The following is a 19,977-nucleotide window of genomic DNA, read 5'->3' as shown; positions in this document are numbered from 1 at the left end:
TGCGAAAATTATTTTTTTCCAGGCCTCCCAGCAAGAGAGTCAGTGCCTGGGCTGTAGGACAGGGCTCTCCTCTCCTCCTCCACGGGGCAGGGCACGGCGAGGTCCCTGACACATACCGACAGGACACCAGTGGACCCTGACTCATCTCTTTCACATCCTGGTGGCACCTGTTCCAACGACCTCTTTGGTCAGAGTTTCTGGTACAGAGGCGCCAGGAATTCTGGGGGCAGAGAGAACTTATGTCAGACGTTCCCCTCCCATGACAAGGCCAGACCTCAAGGGATGTGAGAGGCGTCGGAACATCCCTGACTCTGCTGGGGCACCGCCTCACCTCTGAGCTGTGGGTGGCGGGTGCCGTCAAGCCCCTGGGCAGCACTCCACCAGCCCTGACCGTGCTTTCCCTGGCACTGAACAAAAACCTACGCAATGTGCTGTTAAACATTCAACCGCCCCCCCACCAGCCCACACCCAGGAATTAAGAATAGCTGGAACCCACGCCAATCATTAGCCAGGCAGTGCCTCAAACTGCCCCCCGAGGCTGTAACCTGGGGTGGCCCGGCCTGGAGAAGCTCCAGGCAAAGGAGGCAGGGAGAGAGGCAACGGGCCAGTGCCCAGGCCCCACCAAGGGGCTGAACTTGAGCAAGCAGGTTCAAAAAGACACCTCTTAGGAATAAAGCCAATTCCCAGTGCACTGGCCCCTGGATTACACAGAAATCCTACAACATCAGAGCTGGAAGGGGCCTTCAGAAGATCCTCTGCTTCAACCAGCTTATTTTCCAGAGTGGGAGCCGAGTCCTGGGGAGCAGGCCCGCCTGGGGTCCCAGGACCAGCTGGGGCAGGACAAAGACTCAACCGCCTTTCTCGACCTCCAGGCCAATGCATCACAGCCCAGGCCAGCTCCCCGCGACTCACACACTTCCGGGTGCCATTCCACCTTCCAGGGCTGGAGAATGGCCTCAGAAACGTAAAGGCTATCCTGGGAAAGCCAGAATGAGAAAGGGACCCTGCTGCCTCCTGCTAAAGCCCCACACGATCATCCGCAGAGAAGGCATCATCTTCGGGGGCACTGCATCTCCCCAGGCTCCCCCGTGAGTTAACAACAGCAGAGAGCAGTGGTTGGTGGCCACTTGTTCCGATCTGTATGGGGGATTAGGAGCCTCGCTGACCATCAGCCCAGCTCAGTTCAGGGTTCATGTGGCCTCTGCCCCCAGGGTCTCATGGAGATGGTCAACACCTGGATGTGTAACACTTGGAGCTGAGGAAGGTGAGTTGGGAGGAGAAAGCACAGTAGAATACTCTCCATCCCAAAGCTGGGTCTTGGAGGGAAACACCCCCATCCCCATCCCAAGGGGCCAAGATCAGGAGGTGGCTCCAAGTGGCAGGATGCACGGCTGCCAGACTGGACTATCGGGAACAGCCTGGAAGCAGCGATGACCCTCAGAGCATCGGCAAAGTAGCAGCAGCGACGTGCCTGTCCAGTCACCAGCCCACGGGCCCGGAGGCTGTGGTGCCTTGCACTGCCTGCTGGCCTGCCACTGTCATGAGACACCAGTCCCCTTTCCCAACCCGAGGAAGGCTGCCTTAGCCAATGGCAAAACTGACAAGCACAGTCATGGTTTCTGGTTGAGAACAGCAGTGGGTGGTGTTCCAGAAACTTCTGGTTGCTCCCCCTCCCCAACCATCTGCCCCCTTTTGCTTCCGTAACAGAACATTCGCTGCAGCCTGGCACGGGCAGCCCCAAATACGGACCGTGTTTCTGAGCATCCCTGGCAGCTAGGCAGGGCCTGTCAGGAAGTCAGCTGTTCCGGGCCGAGCAGGTATGGGAAACACCTAGAGCAGCACCACCCACCCGTGTGGGCCCCAGACTGACAGCATCAGCACAACCTGGGCGCCCGTCAGAAGTGCAATTTCTCGGGCGTTACCACAGACCTCCTAAATCAGAACCTCTAGGGGTGGGGCCCAGGAATCTATTTTAACAGACCCGCTAGGTTATTATTAAACATGCTCAAGTTTGAAAACCAAAGCCCTGGAGAATGCTGGGAGCGACTTTACGTAAGCAGCCTGATGCCTGGACAACCTCATAGAACAGACACTTATTAACCCTGGATTCCAATTTCTGTAGAAAGAGAGAAACTCCTCTCTTAAATCACGACCAATCTTGAATCCTAATGCAGGTAGGTGGGGAAGAGGAATGATGAGAAACTTAACCAAGACAGCAGAAATCAGGACAGAAATATCACTTAAGTATAATAAAGAATAAACAGAAAATAAGACGCTGAATTCTCTACCAAAGACAGAAACTACCAAATTCAGCTTGTTGTTATTATCACTGCCTTCTACCATCTCCCCCCACCTCCCAGTCATGTGCTGATTACAAGAGAAACTTTTTATAAGTGAGAAAGAAAAATTAAAAATTAAGGCAAAGACATATTAGAAAAATACATAGAAAAACTAGAAATGGAAATACCAATATTAAAAACATGTTGAGGACTTCCCAATAATCCTGCCTCCGCAGGCTAAGGGTTTTTTCCAGCCATATGTTGGCCATTTGCCTTTATCTGGAAACACAGAACTTGAAAACCTGCTCGCCAGGATTTCATGGGTCCACAAGGCTTAGGCCATTCCAGTCTCTTGAAATAGTTTGCGTGACTTAAAGCACAAGCATAGAAAAGAGCGTAAGACTTGGGACCCAGGTCTTTATATCCGACATCTGGCCCTGGGACATTTTTGTGTACTATTCTGTCATATCCCTTGGGAAAAAAGAGCAAGTCCACCTTGCTGCCGCAAATGAGGAAGGAAACGTGTAACTGCAAGTCAGAGCTGTCCATCTCCTTGGACGTAAGGCATGGGGGGCAGGGAGTGGGAACCAACTGTAAGGGCATGGTACCCAGGCCTGGCCCTGGGCTCTGCAGGCAGATCTTTTTATCCATCCCTCCTAAAAACCTGGCTTTCGTGGGAAACACTGGGACAGGCAAGGATGGGGAGCTCACAATAATCGGGGCGCTGAGAGGCAGGCAGGGGCCTTATTACTACCACTCTGCATGACCCTGAGTGGACACTAAAGGACATGGCTTAACTCCCTGACTGCCTGCTGCCTGTACATTTCTGAGCCTTTCACTCACTATCTTATAAAATGCACTGAGTTAATAATTTTAGGACTGTATAGAATAAGGGATTCTCCCAGATTCTTGGCGATATACACTCCTAAAACACAGATAATATGGAATTTAGGGCCAAAGGCCAAAAACATTAAATAAGCAACAAATGACCCCAGGTATAATTCACAAAGACAAGCTTGATAAACTTAACATATATCAAACATGCACGCCAAATCCGTAAATCCAGAACAAATATAAATTGACCTTGATTTTAAAATAGATTAAAATGAGAATTTCAGATCCAGCTCTCAGAATTTGATAGATCGATAAGCAAAGCCGTAGAGGGCAACCTCAAGATCACAGATGTCTCTGAAGTCTGTGTCCACAGAGAACACAAGCCCATGCACTTTTTCACATTGATTGTGTAGCTGGCCACAAAGAAAATCTTAACACAGCCCGACAAGAGATTTTGCCAATCACAGTCACTAATCATAACCCAATAAAGTTAGCAAACATTAAAATAGGATCATACCCCCGACAAAACTACTGAGAAATTCAGGATGCCACCTTCTAATAAGTCCTTGGATCAAAACTTATCTACATAATAACTAGAAAGCTATGGAAAGGTGAGCATTTCATACCAAGGCCAGTCGGCTACTGTTGTACTCAGAAGAAAATGTTGAGCTTCATGTGCTTTTTTCATTAGAATAAAAGACTAAAAATAAATGAACCAATTAGTTAAAAGTAGAGCAACAAAATAAGCCAAAAGTAAGAAGAAAGGAATAATGATAAAGGTTGAAATTAATGACCAACAAACAGAAAAACAGGTAGAAAGAATACGAAAAAATTATTTAGGAATAATTTCCAAATTATGTGACATATATTACATGAGGTATATACAGAGAGCTTTCCAGCACATCCAGTTAGAATCCCATTCTTTTTTTTTTTTCAGAAAACTAAAAGTATTTATTTTAAAAATCAATACTTTTGCTTTTTAAACTTTTATTTTCTCTTACGAAATACTCCTGTTTTTCCTACCTTAGTAATTCACATCCTTTTTCACCCATTTGCTAGGGTTAAAACGTTAGGTTTCAACACTAATCTCTTCCTTTTCCTCTCCATATGTGACCAATTCACTGGCAAAGCCTTTCGGATCTGTCTCTTTTTATTTCTTTTTTTTTCTTCCAGTTTTATTATGTAGAATTATTATAGTTCGACTGCACATGCACATTATATTGCATGTAAATACATATAAACAGTATATTGCACTTTTTTTTTAGTTTTCGTATATGTACTAATTACTGTTTCTAAGAGCAGATTAGATCTTTAGCTTTTTAAACTTACATAGTTGTCAAAGGAATAAAGCCAACCACAAAATAAGAATCAACAGAATGCGGTAATCCAATCATAAAGGACAGTCAAATGTGCTTACACATATAGAATCCCATTCTTAATATTTAGTAAAGACATTCCATATTCCAAGGCCTGTAACCTGTCCCTGATTTGGAAAACTTAGTATCATAAAAACGGCAACTCTTCCTCATAAATAAATACATTCAACATTCCAAACAGGATCCTATAGATTGTTTACTCCAACACTGTTTCAAATTATAAAAACAGTCAACAGTCTCCATACCCATCAACAAGGGAAAGGTTGAACAAATTATTTTACATTTGCACTACAGAGCAGCCAGGGGACAACCTAGTGGGGGTGGCCTCTGCTTTTGTGCTCACAGCACAGGGCTAGGCAACCAGTGGGTACTCACTAATGCTGAGTCCAATAGAAACATCCCTTGTCACAGCTTCCTAAAATAGCTGTGACCTTTTAGGAGGACACAAGCAAGCTCGCATGCGCTATCACCAGCACCGCCCCCATACACACCCTTTACCCCCAGGGATGCCACTGCCCAGGTTTCGTCAGCCCTATGCTCCCACCGCCTCCCTGTTACGAGCCTCTGAGTTTCTCCCTGTCCCTCACTCAGACTGCTTTCCATCTCACTGTCCTCCAAGCCAGCCTCTCCCCACGCTATAGGTAAGGGCTGGAGGTACCTGACTTCCCTCTCAATTTCAGGAGCAATTCCTCCCCTATTTCTCCCCTAAACTTCAGAAGCAAAAGCCCCTGGAAGACTAGACCCTAAGAGATCACAGAGCCAGGAATCAGCCACCTGCACACTCCACCCCCAGCTTCAAGGTTCCTCGAAGGAACACACCCAAGATATCGCCATCGCCATCGCCACCCTCTCACTGATCTCAAACCTCTTTTACAAACATCTTCTCACCAGATTCTGCAAACAACCACCTGAGGTGGGCATTTTTACCATCTAGAACACTGGGACTCTGTGTGGCTCTGTGGCTTTACCAGGGTACCCAGCAGGGATGAGCACTCTGTCTTTTGACCCCTCGGTTGTCCTCACCCATTACTTTCTCACGTCAGGAGCAAAGCCAGTCACTGTTCAGGCTACACTGTCAGGATCCTCCCAAACACAAACCACCACGTGATGTCACCCCTTTAATTCGTGGGGTACCTGAATCAGGGTCAGCAAGTGTAATGTGGTATGGTTTCAGGAGTTATTAGAAAGCTCCAATGAATTTCAACAACTCTTTTTAAAAATGCAAATTCGCAACAAGGAAATTCCAGTTTTTTCATTTCCCCTAAGAGCTTTCCTATCTAGGTACCCCTCAAATTGCTGATGTTCTGCAGGCAGTGGGTTCACAGGTGCTGTACAGAAAAATCCAGAGAAACTGGAGTCGGTCTGCTTGGCTGTGACTGCACAGCACACCTACACACAGAATCTTCGCCAGTGCCCCCCCCCAGGACCAAGTGCCAGGGACTGCTTCAGGCTTGAGGGGGAAGGGATGGCAGCTGAGAAGAGGAAGGAATAGGTGACCCAGGAAGAAGGAGCGGGAGCTCCAGAGAGGCCCTGGGTCCTCTGAACATCCAGCCGTCAGCACAGATTCCGTTTCTACGCTCACCTCCTGCCCGCACTGGCTTCCCCTCACCCCCTCTATTCTGCAGTGAATTCCCAAGAAAAACCCACACTCACCTATTTTTGGCTCAATTCTCACTCCTATCATCCCAAAATACCCAGCCTCCTCAAATCACATGGCCAAGGCATCACTAATCGATCTTGACCTTCTAGGTACAGCAATCCAGGATGAGCCCTGTCTACTATCCTGGCCCCGGAAACAGAAAGGAATCAAAGGGAACTGCTACTTGGCCTCTCAGTCAGTTCCTACTCCCACCTCTCAGTCTGGACTCAGAACTTCCATCTCACTCTCCCCACCTTTTTTTTTTTTTGCTTATCCAAATTCAGCTTCCAAGGTCTAATATTTTAACAACAGGGAAACTTTACTTCCCTGGCCTGCCTCTTTCACTCAGCATAACATCTGCTGAATACCTACATTAGGCAAGGTCCATCCTGGGTGCTCTGAGACCAAAAGACAAATGAGAAACAGCCCCCACCCTCCAGAGACCAAGGACGGGGCAGAGATAAGACTTGTGGCCATACAATTAGTACTGCAAGGCCAGTATCGAGAAGTGGTGTCAAAGGAGTGGAGGAGGAGGGCTGCGGGGGCTCCCAGCATGTCTTGTCCCTTCCTGCTCGGAGCAGGCACCTGGAAGGCTCCCAGAAGGGTGATGAATAACGGGCAGAAATGAGGGTTGGAGGGCAGAACAGCCTGAGCTAAGACAGAGGAACGGGTCAGAAGGAAAGCAGTTCAACTTGGCTGGACCTTCAGCTGCATGAAGGGAGTGATGGTTATTATTATAATTGTATTGCTGACGCTTACAGGTGATTACTTCTGCGCCAGGCTCTGCTGAGAGCTTTATGTTTAACCTGGGTGACGTCCACCTGGACACATGGGTATGGTGCACCAGCTACCACCTGTTCAGATCAATGCCCCAGCTGTATGGTTGTTAAGTATAATTAACTCATTTAATCCTCACAATAACCCTGTGAGGTAGGTATTATTATTACCCCCACCTTAAAGATGAGGAAACCAAGGCTCGGAGACTAGTAAGAGGTGAGATTCAGGAGGAATGCAGGAGCCTGAGGTACCAAGGTGCCAGCTAACTGCCCCGGCACCTCCCCTGGCCTCTCTCGTCAAGGAACACCACGGAGTACCTTGCGGGAAGGGGCCCTGTTAATCCTCCCGGAATCCCCAACAACTGACTGAAACAAGGAAGGATTGAAGGAACACAATGAGAGCCAGTCCAGAGTGAGCAAGATAACACACCCTGCCTGTCCAGCTCCTGGACTCAGCCTGGCACTGCCCTGCAAGCTTTTGTTCCTGCTGAGGGGTGGGTGTGACAGAGGCTCACCCCTCACAGGGCCACTCCAAGCCCAGGTCAAGGCCGCAGGAAGCAGAGTGAAGGCAGGGAGGGAAGGCAGAATGGCCAGCCACCACAGATACGCTGGGTCTGTCCAAAAACACTCAATCTCCAAAGAACGGTCACTGATTAGAAGGGCAGGGACAGAAATGTGCCTGGCAGACCGTTCCCAGGTTCGGTTGTAACTGGCTGGCTTAGCTTCTCCTCTATAAAGTCCCAAGCTGATGAACTTCACAACTCTTCTTTAAGCCAACAGACAGGTTTCTACCTTTTTAAATCTTCAGGGGGCTGGATTGAGCCCAGGGTGGGTGGAAAAAGTCCAAGAACCCCTCCCTGAAACTGTAGCTCAAGGTTGGAGATGGGGGAAAGGCAGAGCAGGTAAACACACAGCACCTGGGATGGATCCCGCATTCTCTCAAATAAAGTGCCTTACAAATCAACTCCAACACTAACAGCTCCCAGGAATTTGTCTTTCCAGTTCCGGAGGAAAGTTCCTGAAGGCAGCCTCCTCTACTAGCTCGCCTCAGCACAAGCCATTCCCGGAAGGACACACGCAGTCTCGAGAATTCAGCGGAGTCAGAGCGGTCGTGGCCACTGGCCATCTCTGCACTAGCCAGTCGCCTTCTTGTCGCAGGTTCACCCGGTCCGAAGCCGGCCCCAGCCAGCTGAGCCCCTGAACCAAGCAGAGCGGCACAATCCCGTGGCCCGGGGCGGGGAGGGGGGGACCCAGACTGTGTACCGCCAGTCCACAGGGAGGGCAACCCCCCGTCTCTGACAGAGCTGGGCAGCCAGGCCGACGCAGCCCGTCCGGGACAAGCCCGACACTCGTCCCCTTCCCCCCATGCTATGCAACCAGGAAGCCGCAGGGCCGGGAGGGGAAGCGGGGCGGCTCGGGGCTTCCTGTAGGGGGCCGCGGCGCCCTGCCACCGCCCCGTCCTGTGCCCCGGAGAACCCTCACTCACCTGGCCACTGGCCACGGGGGTGGGGGACCGCGAGGGGCGAACAGGGACGCGGGCAGCAGCAGCTATCTCTGCAGGCGTCCCGGGCGCGGAACCTCGGACTGGCCCCGAGTTTTGTCCCACTCCCGCTCTCAGGGCGCTCGGGACGGCGGGTTCCGCAGCCGTCTGGGCGGGGCGGGAGGAGGAGCCCGCGGGTCGGAAAACTCCTGGGCCCGCTGCCCCAACACGCCCCGGGGCGGAGCCGCGCGCCAGGGGCTGGACGGGGTGGAGGCGGGGTTGGGTGAGGGACTGGGCGGAACGATGGGCGTGGTCTGGGCCCGGTCCCGCCCCCAGGTGAGAGAGGTCTTGGCCCGCAGGCTGCGAGCTTCCTCTCCCAGCTCCTGGAGGAAGCTACAGGCCATCTCTCGCCAAAGGACACCACAGGCGTCCTTAGGTCATGACAAAAATATGATACAAATCCCGGTTCAGGGATATTTTATGAAATACTTGACCAGTACTCCTCAAAATTGTCAAGGTCATCAAAACCAAGAAAATCTGAGACACACACTTTCACAGCCAAGAGAAGCCTAAGGAGAAAAACTAAAAGTAACATGGTATCCTGGATACGATGCTGGAAAAAGGACAGTAGATGGAATCTGAACAAAGTATGGAGGTTAATTAATCATAATGCATCAATATTGGCTCATTCATTGTAGCAAAACATCATGCTAATAAAAGATGTTAATAATAGAAGAAACTGGAGTTTACGAGAACTCGATTTGCAATTTTTCTGTAAATCTAAAACTATTCTAAAAAATTAAGTTTATTTTTTGAAAAAAGTTCACACATATATGAATGTTTATTACACTTAATAAATCTTTATAATATATATTAAATATTTAAGAAAATTTTTTAACTTAGATTCACTCTTCACTCCCCCAGTACACTTTTTAGGAGTGCCTTTCTCACAGTTAGATGTGCTGTTTACAAAACGGTATTGTAGAATTTTTCTGCAAACCATGCCTTTTTACTCACTGTACCTTAAAGGGTCTTTGTATGCAAGCGCACCTGGGTCAACTTGAGTCTTCCTAACCACTGCATAACATGAGTGATCTTGCGAGTCACCATTCTTTATCACTTAGTTCTTTACGAAAGGACATTTAGGTTGTTGCCTGTTTGAGGCTGTTAAAATTTTTTAAATAAAAAATAAAAAGCTGCTGATCCAAGTTGCATTTTTAATAGCGCAAGGAGTGGGACTGGACTGATCGCGGTAGGCCGAAAAGGAGGCAGGGGTGCGGATGCTGGGCGTAAGCCGTGCCCTCAGGCAGCCATGGCCGTCGGGCAGCCATGGCCGCCGCCCAGCTACGAACCCTGGGGGTCCAGTCATCTTCCACAGCCTCTCCAACACCCCCGCCGCCCCCAAGGCGCAGCTCTTTTTCGGGGCTGGACTGCATTTTTTGGAGATGATTGGGCGAATGAGGGTGAAACTCAGGCCAAAGCCTTGGGAGCGGCTCGGAGGAAACCGCCACCCCCCTCCCCGCCTCGCCCCGGAGCAGAAAAAGAGCGTCAGGTCAGAGGCACAAGGAGGCCCTCCCAGGATTGTTGTTACTCTAGTGACGACGCCCACAGCGGCACAGTAGCAGGAGTAGGAGCACGCGCCGGCTTGAAGCCCTCCTTCCCCCCGGAACTGGCGGCATTCCGCCGGGGCATCTGTTACCAGGAGCTCTCTCTGGGCTGGAGGTTTCACCGGGAGGGTTACCCGGCACTCACCCAGCCCCTTTGCCTGGACACCCTGCGCCCTTGCCCCGCGGTCCCCTGCTCCCAGGTGGCCGCAAAGGCGAGCTTCTTTGAATGGCTCATTTTTCTTGTGGCTGAGCGAATGTTTCTTTAAATACCATATTTAAAAATAATAAACAAATCATTTAGGGTGAAATTCCTTCTATATGTAACAAACTTTCCTGCCTCAGAACTAAGTCTTGCGAGGCTAGAATGGTGAATAGCAACCACTGTGTTTTTTTATGGCTCAGTGGGAACACCACGTGGGGGGAAAGACTCTAGATTTGGTGTTCAAACACCTGGGTTGTAGCTCCAGTTCTGACACTTGGAAGGGATGCGTTCTCCAAGCCTTGGTTTTCTTGCCTATAAAATTTTCAAAATGATCTATAAAAAGTCGTAAAGTAACCTCTGCTTCATTGTTGCTAAGGGCTGATGCAAACGTCAAATGAAGTAGGGGAAAGTAAGTGCGTTGTGAAAAGCTCACGTGCTGTAGAGCTCTGAGTACTGTAATATAACCTTTTTAACACTGATTCGTTCAACTGACATGGTTGAATACAGCCAATGTAACCCAGCCCGCGCCCTGTGCTGGGTGCCACGGAAAGAGGTACAAAAGAAAACCCCCGTGCTCTAAACACAGCTCTCCTCTAATAGAGAAAAAATTAAATCGTAAATACCCCCACACGACAGAGGCTTGTAAAGAGGATCCCTGGGGTAAATGAGAGGCAGGTGAGAGACTGGGATCCAGGAAGTCAGCAGTTCATTCTTGCCAGACTTTGCAAAGAATCTCCCTTTAATTTTTAAAATCATGTCAATTCTTAAAAAAAAAAAAATTATCTATTGCTTTAATTCCTGCTCTTACCGTTGTAATTTTGTTCCTTCTACATTCTTTGGGTTTACTCTGGTGTTCTTTTTCTGGTTTCCAGAGTTGAACATTTAGGATCATTTATTTTCAGAATTTTTGTTGTTATTTTCTAATATTTATATAAGACTATAAATCTCCCTCTAAATCTTGCTTTAGCTACATATCACAAGTTTTAATATGCCATGCTTTTGTTATTTCTTAATTATAAATATTTTGGTTTGTTCTATTAGGATTTTATACTTAATTCATGGACTATTTAGAAGTGTGTTTTCCAATTTTTTTTTCAAAGTAATGGCTTTTTAAAAAACATTGTATCATAGATTTCTATCCCTAATGCTTGGAGATGAGAAAATGTGCTCTTTTTAGAATTTATTAAGACTTTCTGTTGCCTCATATACAGACCTTGAATGTCCCAGTTTTTGTGAATGTATATTCACTCTTTACATGTGCAAGATTCTCTCTATCTCTCCATCCAGGTGGCTACCTGGTTATTTAGATTGTTTATATCCTGAGGGTTGTTTTTTTTTTAGTGGAGGTACTGGGGATTGAACCCAGGGCCCTGTGTGTGGGCTCTACCACTGAGCTATGCCTACTCCTTGAGAACTTTCATTTTAAATAGGCATGGAAGTTCTCAAGGAGTAGGCATAGCTCAGTGGTAGAGCCCACACACAGGGCCCTGGGTTCAATCCCCAGTACCTCCACTAAAAATGAAACAAACAAACAAACAAAGTGAAAGTTCTCTCTAGCGAATATACTTGAAAACGTAACCTATACATTATAACATACACATGTACAAAATTCACCTTTTTTACAATTTCAGGGAATATATTTTATTAGAACTCTTGTGTAATGAAGCACAAACTTTAGGAAAACTTAAAGTGCAAATTAAAGTGTGCCTGCATGTGAAATTAAATGTATTAAGCATCTCACATCAGATTATGTCTTAGCTTATGTGATATATTTCATCCTGATACAGTCTGTAAATTCCAGATGCATACACTAATACTCAGTTTTATGATAACTTTATATGAATACTTACCTCTACAAGGATATCACAAACCTCAATTCACTGCTATAAGAAGAACATCCGTGGTAAACTGGAAAATACTTGTGTCAGTTTGAGAGGTATCTACGATTAGACACTGCACAAGAAAACTTAAAATGGTCTGAAATCTCATAGCTCATATATGAAACTTGGTGGAAGTCTTTCCAACTTTGACAGGAGTTATAAAAATGTACTTGATACGACCAGTAGCATTAACTGTTTGCAGTGAGAATAGCTTGCTTTTGCAAATTTTACTAAAACATTTGACCATACTGGAAGAAGACTGAAGTCCGTTCCTATTCTGTCTAAAGAAAACCAACACTATTAGTAAATTCTCCCTGTCTGAAGATTTTTCTTCCTAAATATTTCTTGCATCTGACCCCCAATCTCCATCCCATAAGTACCACTGTCCTAGTGTCTAGGACCTTATGATTTCTAACCTGGTCTTGTGCAGGAGCTTTCCATCCGGTCTTCCCAGCTCCAGTCTCATTCCACCCACACTTGCCCTCCAGAGCAGCATACGATGCCATTCCTTTAGAACCATCCGGGGCTTTTCAGGAAAGATTAAGCCCCTTAACCTGGAACATAATACTGTGCCCTGCCTCTCCCCTTGCAGCTCACACAACACTTATCTCTCTCAAATGCCAATTGCTTGCAGTCCCCCGTCCGCCACCACACCATGCCATGTCCCCACACCTTTGCTCTTGCAGTGTCCCAGCCTGCAGCATCCTTCTCTCCCCTTTTTCTTCAGCTGCTCCTATTCATTCTCCAAGATTCTGCTTACTTGTCATCTTTCCTAGAAACTCTCTGACTTCCTTTTCCATGATAGTGCCCCAAACTCCAGAAATGACAGGAAAGGAAAAAATTAGGGTCCTCAAAAAAGATGACAAATGTTCAGAGAATCAGAAGTGCTAAGGAATTTCTAAGAAACTGAAAGCAGACTCAGTGAGATTTTCAAATTACAGCCCAGCTCGTGAATGTCCATGACATATCCTCTTGAATGTATATACTACAACATATACAAAATATATACGACAAAAGTGGGAGCAGCAACAAGGGTACTCCGTGCCCTGAGGGGAGGGGATGCCTGGAGCAAAAGGGTTACTGCTGGGAGGGTTAGACAAGCATTCCCATGGGAGCAGCTAGATGAGCTGCCTCCTGAACGTCTCCCTAAACCCCATCCTTGCATATAAGGTGGCCAAGACAGGAGGGTCTGTCTCCAGGTGCCAGCTGTGTTAAGGGAGCAAGAGGCAGGGCAGGGCCCAGATGGATGGCAAAGCCAGGGAGGGAAGGGTAGCAGCTGAGCCCCAAAGACCAGCCACAAGATCACCCACCCCATGGGGCCTCCTGCCCATTCTGCACTCTCCCCAGAAGCAACATGGGACACACACTCGGGACATGGTTTTCACTGCCCTCAGAGTGAGTTACACACGGGCAGATTTCTTGCAGGAAATCTCATGGGAAAACACAAGTTCATTGTCAAAAGATTAAATATCATTTAAGAAGCATCAATACTATGAAAGGGAGACATAACTGAGGAAACATAATAATCATTGCTAATATTGACCGAGCATTTATACATCAGGCACTATTCTACACATACTGCATACATTAAAAAAAAAAAACAAAACTTTAACCTTACTGTTGTCTTTTATGGTAGAACTGTTTTTATTCCTATTTTACAAATGAGGAAACTAAGGTGTAAGCGATTAAATAACTTCCTGCAAAGTCATTCAGCTTAGTGTGAAGCAGAATTCTGCCACCCCAGGCTGTCCGCCTCCAGATTCCTAGATTAAACAGAACAAATAGGACAACCAGTACTGAGCTTTGAAGTGGATATAGTTCATATTCCCAAATAAGTGAAGATGAAAGAATCAATTAGAGATGTTAGAAATGAAAAATATATTATTTATAATTAAAGTGAAAAAACTGCCTCAGGGGATGAGCTAAGCAGTAGAACGTGTGCAGTTTAAGAGCACCTGAGCTGAAAGACGGGACCAATCAATTTTCCCCTAAAACAACAGGAAGGGATAAATAACTAGAAACTAGAAAAGAAAATAGACATGGAAGATAGTTCCAGAAATGCCGACATCCATCCATCAGGTGTTACAAAAAGAGAGACCAGAGTAACAATGTCTGGTGCAATGTGGTTGATTGGCAACACAAGTTTATTTCCTCTTCCTCCCTAAATCTCCGAAAAATGACAGCGGAGGAAAAGCAAAGGTAAGATCCTACAAGGGCAGAGGAACAAATGAGAAGAAAATAGTGGACAAGAATTTTTCACACACTTCTGTTGTTGTTGTTGGTTGACTAACTGAATAGATCATATGCTTCCAAATGGCAGTTTCCTATTTTCCATATACTTGGTCAACTCGATGAATTTTACGTGTTTCTAAAAGCCCTAGCTAAAAGTTCACTTCATTTGCAAAACTGCACACAATCTCTCTCCTCTGACAGAATCTCATCTGCACATTTTATAGGTTATTTATCCCCAGTTCTACCTTGTATTCAAGTGATTTATGCATTTGTTGTTTTTGCTCCAAGTCAAGGACTGTTCTATAACTGAAATTCCTTCTTTTGAAACCCTGCCCCTAAAACCTAAGAGAGTCCTCATAGAAAATTAAGGATTAGAGGAATCCTTCATTTCTTTGAGAGGAAAAGCTGTCAAATTGGGACTGGATCATGGGAAGCCAGGTGACTTTGAAAGGTAGAGGGTGGATGTGCAGGGGGAATATGGTAGAACATCCTGTTAACACAGTTTTAGATGATAGACAACATGGAGGGGCAGTAACTGACTTGGCAGAATAGGGGGTGCTTTAAGTTGGGTGCCTCTAGAGGGAATAAACAGGGAGGAGCCAGCTATTTCTCCCTAGCCCACCCCCAGAGTCTCAGAAAGACTTAGCCCTTAAAGATGCATTCAGAGCAACAGAGGCACAGGCGGAAACCCTAAGCCATTTTCCCCAGCTCATTCAGGTAGATGTGGGAGAAAGGAGACCTACTTGTCATATAAATTGAATTGTGGGGACCACAGAATGCTAGATGGAAGACAATGAATTTGGGAGGAGGAGGTAAGGTACTGAACTAAACAAGGACTAAGCCAAAATCTGCATATTGAATAGTGGGACCCTGGTCCCCAGGTAGCGAGCATCCTGATTTACAATCCACAAGCAGGGAACTGGAGGATTCATCCTTGGAGAAAATGAGCATCCTGGACAAAGGTCCTCAGTGCAGATGCTGATGGATGTTTAAACACCCTGCAGTGAATTCCATCAGTCAACAAGCCCTACTCCCCAAGCAGAGATTCCAGTCCATGCTTTGTGCCTCACCGCTAAATGCAGGTGTCCAGCCTGGGATCACCAGCTGGTGAGAAAGGCCTCTAGGTAGGGTGATCCACTATCCTGCTTTACCAGGGACTGAAAGGTTTTCCAGGACATGGGGCTTTAAGTACTAAAACTGGAAACGTCTCTGGCAAACCAGGATGAGTTGGTCACTCTCCGCCAGCAAGTATGAGCAAGATCTATAAACTTGGCTTTTGCTAAATAATTTGCAAGCCTGATCTTCTCCGTGCACAACTTGCAAGCTGTGAGCAAGGTCATTTGCTATAATTTATAGGGTATTGAGGAAAAACCTGCAAAAAATTGTATTAAATGTTCTGTGACTTTTGCTGATCCTTTCCCAGCCTTTGATCCAATATGTAGGGGAAAATAACATGGCCTACATTATTTGTCATTTCCAGTTGGGTAAAATAAAGATGTGTTCTGGCTCCTTTTATTATTAACTTGATCTTTTCTTTCTTTCTTTTTTTTTCTTGTTGAAGATCTAACTGGCTTTATTCAATGATTATGAGTCACGAAGCATCCCATCTAGTAAATCAAAGGTCATTCTTAACTTGATCTTGACTTACTTGAAACCACTTTTGGATGGGCTGCAGGTTTGCTTCCTGCTGGACTTGGTGCAGCCCACCAGCCAGTGTCAGTTGGGAAAGGTCAGTGTCTGTGCCAGGCAGGTAGTTAAATGTGGTCTCACCGCGCCATCCTGCCCTGCACCAGAGAACAGAAAGTCAAGCATTCTCTGGATGCAAATTACCTGATTTTGATGTCATGGACCAGGAATGGTCTTAATAGGCAATGGATACTACTGTTTCCTTACTTCCAGAAATAAGGGCTACCAATTTGGGATCTGAAATAATAATTTTAATAGGTAGCCTCCAACTTCAGGTAAAGATTTATAGAAAATAATTATAAATAGTTGGTTACCTTATTTAGTTACTTTGGGGGTAACTTTCACAGCCAGTTTAACTGGCAGAACCTGTTACTCAAAGTGAGATGTGCTGCAGAGTTTTGCATGTGTGGCCAAACAGAGTAGATGGTTAGCAACCCACTTTACCATTTCTCCAGGCTAATTCTTATTGCTATCGCACATTAGGATGTGGAACTGTGGGGCCTCGGTTACCCATTTGCTGCATTGTGAGAGAACTCTCAAAATCCCTCCCAAAGCAAATCTTGGCTCTGCGGGCAAGGACTCCCTTGATGCACTTTGGAGGGGATGTGGGTTGGCCTTCTCTTTAGGAACATGTTCTTACTGGCGCCTGAGTTTTCATGAGAGGATCAAATTAGTCCCAGCCCAGTTTATTATTAAGGCATGTGGCCCATTTCTTAGTTGGCAATGGAAAGCACCAACACTCCAAGTAGAACCTACAACCCGTAGCCACAAAGTATTTTTCAAAAGCTTCGCTAAGAGAAATGCTGTTTGTGGTCAAATGCCTATAAAGTATGTATTTTCTTCAATCTCTTACACGTATATTCTTAAATATATCACCAGTTCAGCCAAAGCAGCAGAGTTCTGTGCTTTGACTACCTCCTGTGGCTTCTTGGAGAATTACTTTTCATGCTTTCTGCTTCGGTTGGTGGCCTGAAGGACACAGAAGGACATTATGCAAAATACAGTTTTGAACGTTGAACCCCGGTCTGTTGTAGGGATGCTGTTGAGGGCGTTGCTGAGTGTATTTGCAGCGGCCTCTCTACAAGGAGCACTCAGAAGTGAATGTGCTCTTTGGCCTCACCATCTGGAATAATTGCTTTTTCTTAGCAACCTGCAAATACTCTGGCCTTATAATGGGTCGGATTTCCCTCTCCCCGTCAGCTGCTAGGTTCTTAGAGCTAAACTGGTAAACAACCATGAGGTCACACAAAGGGGACTCAGGTTGGCACCACTGATGGCTATGGAATCCGAGCTTGGGGTGCTGGCAGGATGTTCTACAGCCATGCCTGCCAAGTTGAGTGTGAGGGGATCCCCTCCCTGGAGGGCTGGAGGTGAACATAGGTGCCTCTAAACCAGTCTGTAGAGGGGCCTTCAGATCATCCTTCTCCCTGAGAGTGAGGGACAGTAGGGTGATGACATGGGGGAAGAGAAATATCTGGTCCTATACCGTCTGCCTCGTCAGCTTTCTATCCTGTGACACAGGTGACATGATTGGGAGCCTATGGACACTGAATGCGAAGTTAAACACTGTGTGCTTTGCATTGTTTCACCCATCACGGTCCCCAGGGCAAGGTACATCCTCACCCCAAAGTTCACTTCTAGTATGTGAGCCGGGAAATAGTCCACTGTAGATGTTAAAAGTGTGGGCTCTGGAGTCAGAGGGCCACGATCAAACCCCACCTCCACTCCCTAGCCGAGCGGTTTGGGGTAAGAAATTTTGTCTCTTCATCTGTAAAATGCACAGAACTGCTTACCAAACACAGTTATTACAGGAGACACACTATATAGCTAGTGTGAGTCATTTAGCACAAAGCTTGACACGCAATAGATGTTTACTATGAAGAAATACATCATGACTCTAATTCGAAAAGATACATGCACCCCAGTGTTCATAGCAGCACTATTTACAACAGCCAAGACATAGAAATAAATGTTCATCAACAGATGACTGGATAAAAAGCTGTGGTATATTTATACAATGGAATACCACTCAGCCATAAAAGAGAATAAAATAATGCCATTTGCAGCAACATGGCTGGGCCTGGAGATTGTCATTCTAAGTGAAGGAAGCCAGAAAGAGAAAGAAAAATACCATATGATATCACTCATATGTGGAATCTAAAAAAAGAAGACACTAATGAGCTCATCTACAAAACAGAAACAGACTCACATAGTAAACAATCTTATGGTTACCAGGGGGAAAGGGGTGAGAAGGGATAAATTGGGAGTTAGAGATTTGCAAATATTAACTACTATATATAAAAATAAATAAAACCCAGATTTCTTTTGTATAGCACAGGGAGCTATATTCAATATCTTGTAGTAACTTATAATGAAAGAGAATATGAAAACTAATGTGTATGTATATGTATGACTGAACTATTATGCTGTACACCAGAAACTGACACAACATTGTAAACTGACTACACTTCAATGAAAAATAAAAATAAAAATAAAATAAAAAAAATTTTAAAAGCTAATACAGCATGCCCACACACATGATTTTTAAATAGTAATGTCTACTGTACATAATATAATAGAGAATAAAGAAGAAATAATTTATAATTTAAACAAATGAATAAAATTTAAAAAGAAATACATCATGGTCATTAAGACTTCGGGCTTTGGAACTGGATATACTGGGGTTCAAATGCCAGCTCTTCCTGGGCTAGCTATGAAATTTTGTACAAGTTTCTGTCTTCTAGTCTTTTGCTTTTTTTCTCATCTGCAAAATGGGCTAATAGAACATATAAAACCTTTGGCACACCATTTGAAGTGTGCACTCTACATATGATAGCTCTAATTGCTTGTTATTTCACTGCTACACCAGGAGGGAATGCAGCTCAAGTTAAACAGGCAAGAGGGACCACTTACAAGAGACTGTGCAGAGTTGCAAACCCTTTGTGGTAACAGGGGAACTGACCTCCATCCCTGACATACGGTAGTAACACAACAACTTAGATTTATTGTTCTCTGTGTGCTAAGCAATGGGCTGAGAGTTTTATATCTTTATTCTTCTGGAACTAGGGATGGTAGATCTTAATATTTTGGAGGCCACAAGTGCTGTATCAGTGTGGGTCCAATCGAGACAGAAAGCACATAGGGGTTTAAGAAGTGGAAGTTTAATATAAAGAATATTATGCTATGGCAAAAGAGTAACTACAGGATACAAGCAGAACTAAAACGCTACTCTCCCTTCAGCTGAAGAAGAGGACCCATGGAAGGACAGACAACCTTGGAAGGGGGCCCCTCCTCAGACTAGAGGTCAGACCTGGTGGGAGGAGGTCTCATGGCAACCCCCTGGAGGCAGAGAAATTAGCTGGTGCCTGGTCCAGAGCTGGTCTGCAGCTGCTGGACAAGCTGGAAGCCAACCTGCAGGGCACAGGTGAGGCACAGCCTGGTGGGTGGGCACGTGGGCATGGAGAGGGAGTTAAGTGGCCGTGTAGGCGGGTCGCGTGGAAAGCACGGTGTCTGGTTGGGATGGTCGTGGGAAAGTGATCGCTGGGCCAGGCAGGACCGCAAGGTCTCTGGAGGACTTTCTGGGCACATGGCCAGGGCAGAGCATCACAGGACGTCCTACACTTGCCAAAACCAGCAAAAGAAGCCCCTTCCTTCTGCAGTGTTCCCCCAGTACCCTCTACTGAGGAAACTTAACATTATGCTCACCGTAAAGGAGAGATGCTTATGAGACTTTTGCCCATTTTCACAGAGCAGGTACTGATGGGTGAATTTGGAGCTGGGGAATAATACATTCGTAACTAGCACAGATGCCTTGGGGGCCTTTGAAGACAATTGGGAACACATAAGTGTGGATCACACACTCATGCATGTGCTCATATGTATGATAACCTACCCTGCACGCGGGGGACACTTCTCCTAGGGTGTTCACAGATCCCAAGTGAAGAGCACCTGGAGGGGAAGTTATCCAAAGGCAAGCTCATTCACGG

General features: G+C 46.0%; 1 protein-coding gene across 1 annotated transcript in view; it reads right to left on the bottom strand.

Annotated features, from left to right (window-relative positions):
* Positions 1–8,526, bottom strand: part of ANXA11 (annexin A11) — a 38,077-nt gene extending 29,551 nt beyond the window's left edge. Inside the window, exon 1 of the mRNA XM_074374307.1 lies at positions 8,391–8,526. The gene's annotated coding sequence lies outside the window, so the exon portion shown is untranslated. The remainder of the gene's footprint in view (positions 1–8,390) is intronic.
* Between the last annotated feature and the right edge of the window lie 11,451 nt (positions 8,527–19,977).

Source organism: Camelus bactrianus, chromosome 11 (assembly GCF_048773025.1).
Source record: "Camelus bactrianus isolate YW-2024 breed Bactrian camel chromosome 11, ASM4877302v1, whole genome shotgun sequence".
Classification (NCBI taxonomy): domain Eukaryota; kingdom Metazoa; phylum Chordata; class Mammalia; order Artiodactyla; family Camelidae; genus Camelus; species Camelus bactrianus.
The sequence above is the reverse complement of the archived record's forward strand: the minus strand, read 5'-3'. Positions and strand labels throughout refer to the sequence as shown.